Below are 5,327 nucleotides of genomic sequence, written 5' to 3' on the forward strand. Positions count from 1 at the left end.
ATGTATTAAATCTCTGGACTTAGTATATTTTGATATATCAAAATATAAAATACGAATTTAATATTTCTTAGTTTAATATTCTTATTTTGATTTGAAATCTCTGGACTTAGTATATTTTGATATATCAAAATATAAAATACGAATTTAATATTTCTTAGTTTAATATTCTTATTTTAATTTGAGATATTTTTATTATAATTTTATAATGTAAAAGGTTAAAATTTATCATACCATCCAAAAACCAAACCCAAACTGAGAGTGACCCAATAGGACAGAATAGAAGTGTCCCATGGGATTTCCAAGGCTGTACATCTTAATGGAAACAGAGTGCCACAACTTTCTTCTGCAGAGCAGCTGGTGGGTTCGAACCACCAACTTTTCAGTTAGAAGCTGAGCACTTTAACCACTGTACCACCAGAGCTCCTTTACTATACTATAATACATGGAAAAAAAATTGAATTTCTTTTATATAAAGAGCTAGAGACACCAAAGCTTAACCATTTTCTCACAACAGAACAAGCAGTAGAGTACTTGCTGACAACTGATTTTGGTCCCAAAATATTCATTATGATGATATTTGGTTTTATCAGTTGTTATTGATGAAAAACATTATATTTGTTACTTTCAAATGTAAGAAGTGAAAACAATACTGGAAATGCAATTATGTCACATAGTTTTTATAAAAAAAATGTTGGGGGTATACATTAAAAAAAGAGAACAACTATGTCCACCAAAATTTAGTTGTGATTATCTCTGAGTAGTGGGATTATGGCTGATTTTTCTTTTCTACTTTTTAATTTGTATTTTCCACATTTTCTACAATGAGTGAAATAGGAAAAAATGTAAAAATACATGTTTAAAATAAATATGAAAATTAATTCTACCCATCCACAAAGCTTCTTTTGTTAAATATTTAATTTTATGTTTAATTTATGGTGTAATTTAACACTAAGTATTCAACAATTATTTATTAAGAGTTAACATAAAAGATACAGTGATAGTCACTTGGAGATAATTATGAATAAAATGTAGTTTTATTCTCCAGTTGCTTACTTTCTCATGAAGAAAACAATTGAATACAAATCTTAAGTATAATTTTGGCAATGAAAAACGTTATAGTACAATTAAAATGAAAGTCATTACTTCTGATGGAGGAAATGAGAAGTCTACCCAGAGAATAGTATAGTACACCAGACCTTGAAAGATGAGTATTCCTTCAACGAACAGAGTGTAGCTAAAATTATATCCAGGTTGAGATGAGAGCATTCATTCTTTCATTTATACATTGACTCAGTAAATAGTTATTCAGTACATATTAAGTTTAGATTCAATTACATGGTTCCTTGTGGTGGGATAAATGTGACTGAAATGTTGTTGCCACTCCTCCCCTGGTGAGATGCAGTCTACTTCCACTCCTCTTGAATCTGGTTGATCCTGTGACTTATTTGCACCAATGTAATGCAGCTTTGTTAGCTCCAAAGCTGAGTCTTTAAGAAATCTCTAGGACCTCCTTCATTACTTGGAATGCTCCCTTTTGGAACCTAGCTATCAAATGAGAAACCTAAACCTCATCAAAAGGTTGTGTGGAGGCCACAAAAGAATACATACGGTATCAGGTGATTCATAAAATTTCAAAAACCAGCAAAACTATTCCATTATTTTAGAAATCTAGGATAATGGTTACATTTGGGAGGAAGAAAAGTGGTAGTAGAGGGAGAAGGCACCCGTGGTGTCTGCCGTGCTAGTAATCTACTGCTTGACCTGGTTGTTGCTTAATAACCAGTTGCCTTTGAGTTGATTCTGACTCATGGCGACTTCATGTGTGTCAGAGTAGAACTGGGCTCCATAGAGTTTTCAATGGCTGATTTTTTGGAAGTAGATCACCAGGCCTTTCTTCCAAGAAACCTCTACGTGGATTAGAACCACCAACCTTTCGGTTAGCAGTCGAGCATGCTAACCTTTTACAACACCCAGGAACTCCAGGTTTTGCTTATATGGTTGAGTTTCCTTTAGCTAAATCACTGAGCTGTAGAATTATAGTTGTAAATTCTTCTATATGTATTTTATATTCAATTAATATTTAAAGAGATTTACTTGAAAAAAACTTATTTTTAGAAGTTTTTTATACTTATGTGTAAAAGTTTTGAAAAGTGAATTTTTTAAAAAATCATTTAGCAAAATAAATACTCAGGACATATGTAACATGATTATTTCATAGCTTTCTCTGTCATGTGACAAACTGCCATATAGCCCCTTGGATTACATTTTCCACATTCTAAATTTAAAATCTATGTATTTTATTGAAAATAAAGGACACCGAGTGCCAATATAGACAGACTGTAAGATAGTAGTTACAATCTTAATGTCGCTATAGGTAATGTGAAAAATTGGCTAATAACATTAAATAAAACAACAACAAACAAAACAACAAAAACACATCATCTGGGATCCAGTTGAATCTAGATATCATACATTTGTAATTTGATCATTTTGAGAGATGTAATTATCAATACCTGGCTGAGTACAACTTGGATTACGGAAAATGATAATTGATTGTTGAATTCATTGGGCAATAGTTAAAAGGTAACATTGAGAGTCTGTCATGTGCCTGGCATCTTACATGGAACAGTAAATTATGTAATTTTATTCCTCACAATAACTTTAGAAATTCTGTTGGGCTGAAAAGTCAACTTCTTATGACAGTGTGTGAGGTTGTGTGCAAAGAGTGATATTTTGTACTTTGGTAGGAGACTAGGTGTGAATCATATAAATGTCAAGGGTGAGCCCCAAGAAGTGTGATGCTGAATTAAACTGGGAGCAAATGTCACTGGATAAAGGAGGTCAAGGGCTGACTGGATTATGAATGAGCAGTGAAATCACCACATTGCTGTATGGAGTCAGTGTGTAGATAGAACTGACCTACCAGCAATATTCTGAAAGGAGTAACATAACAATTTGATAGTTAAATAAGAAGATGCTGCTGAATTTTTAGAATAACATATTTTTCTACCTTTCTTTTTCATTTCTGTGGACCCTGCCTTATGTTGTCAATTCAGTCAATTATAACCACTCTTTCTTGTCCTGCTCTACATTACTACCCACCCAGTAGTTTACGCTTAGCTTTTTCATAGTGTATATTTTGAGTTCGCTTCTTATTCTACACATTCACATTTCACAACTTCATCCAGTCCCTACAAGTTAAATATTACCTCAAAGTAATAATTATGCTACTTCCAACTAGATAAAGCTACAGTGAATTACCCCTATGGAGAATAATTTAAAATCGTCTAAACACGTCATCTATTCAAGATAGCAGACTGAGCCAATCTGCTCACTTCTCTTTACTTTCCACATAGAGTTTAAAAAATGGGGAGTATATATTTTTATGAACCCATTTATACAATCACTGAAAGATAAGAATGGACACAACAATCAAACCAAACATTTGGAAGAATTTAGCAAGAGAGAAGATGTTATCAAATTGATAGAAAAATCAGAATAGAGCAAATACATTTTGGGCTGCAGTAAAAACAGTATTGATCTTCTCCATGAGACAAAATTCCCAGTCATCACCCACAGGTAGAAAAATATGTTATTCTAAAAATTCAGCAGCATCTTCTTATTTAACTATCAAATTGTTATGTTACTCCTTTCAGAATTAATGAAATGATAATCTTTGAAGAATCTGAGTCTTCATGCCTCACACCTGTTCGTAAGAATCTCCTGCCCCTAACTTGCCCCTAACCAAAGGCTGAGCAGAAGTGATTTCTAAACAAATTACAGCAGTTACTAGTGGCAGGCTTCTAGGGTGGGTTTTGACTCTTCAGAGAGAAATAGCCTGGGATAAATCCAAATATTGGAAAGAACATGAAGGAGGAAAAAAAAAAAAAGCTTTTCTCAGAACTGCTGTCCATGAGAAAAGAAATAGTGAAGAAATGCGACCTTAGTGCATTTTTCAACAACACAAATGTAAAGATGCCTGTGGTCCAGAGTTCCAGACAGAGTCTTTGCCCAACCACTGCCAATAGTAGGCTCAGATTAATGTAAATATTTGACATTATGGTTTTCTCTTTGATTTTTTTTTCTAAAGGAGATAGAAGGAAGCCAGTGGAAACAGGATGTTGTTGTTAACTGCTGTGTAAGTTAGCCCAACTCATGGTGACCCCATGCACAATGGGATTGGACCACAGGGTTTTCACTGGCTACTTTTAGGAAGTAGATCACCAGACTTTCCTTCCTACTTCATGGTAATATGGAAGCTCTGCTGAAACCTGTTCAGTATCATAGCAACATGCAAGCCTCCACTGACAGATAGGTGGCAACTGAATTTGAGATGCATTGGCCGGGAATTGAACCCAGGTCTCCTGCATAGAAGGCAAGAATTCTACCACTGAACTAACACTGTGTCTCACAAATAGGGCATGTTGTTGTTGTTAGGTGCCCTCAAGTCAGTTCCGACTTACAGCGACCCTATGAACAATAGAATGAAACACTGTCCAGTCCCGAGCCATTCTCACAATTGTTATTATGCTTGAGCCCATTGTTTCAGCCACCGTCTCAATTCATCTCGTTGAGGGTCTTCCTCTTTTTCGCTGACCCTGTACTTTACCAAGCATGATGTCCTTCTCCAGAGACTGCTTTCTCTTGACAACAGGTCCAAAGTATGTAAACTGTAGTCTTACCATCCTTGTGTCTAAGGAGCATTCTGGTTGTACTTCTTCCAAGACAGACCTGTTAGTTCTTGTGGCTGTCAATGGTATATTCAATATTCTTTGCCAACACCACATTTCAAAGACATCAATTCTTTTTCAGTCTTCCTTATTCATTGTCCAACTTTTGCATGCATATAAGGCAATTGAAATCACCATGGCTTGGGTCAGGTGCACGCTTAGGTCATTTGCAGCAGATCTGCCCAATGCAATGTGTCTTTTGATTTCTTTTCTTTTTTTTTTTATTGTACTTCAGGTGAAGGTTTACAGAACAAATAGTTTCTCACGAAACAGTAGTACACATATTGTTTTATGACATTGGTTAACAACCCCACGAAATGTCAACCCTCTCCCTTCTCGACATTTTTTCTTTTTTTTGTGAAAATATACATAGCCAAAGATACACCATTTCAAAAATTTCTACATGCACGGTTCAGTGATATCGACTACGCTCTTCCAATTGTGCTGCTATTCTCACTTTAGATGAAGATTTATGGAACAAAATAGTTTCTTATTAAACAGTACACATGTTGCCCTATGACAATGGTTAACAACCTCACAACACATCAACACTGTCCTTACTCAACCTTGGGTTCCCTATCACCAGCTTTCCTATCC

This window comes from Trichechus manatus, unplaced genomic scaffold, assembly GCF_000243295.1.
Source record: "Trichechus manatus latirostris isolate Lorelei unplaced genomic scaffold, TriManLat1.0 scaffold00114, whole genome shotgun sequence".
In the NCBI taxonomy this organism is placed as follows: Eukaryota; Metazoa; Chordata; class Mammalia; order Sirenia; family Trichechidae; genus Trichechus; species Trichechus manatus.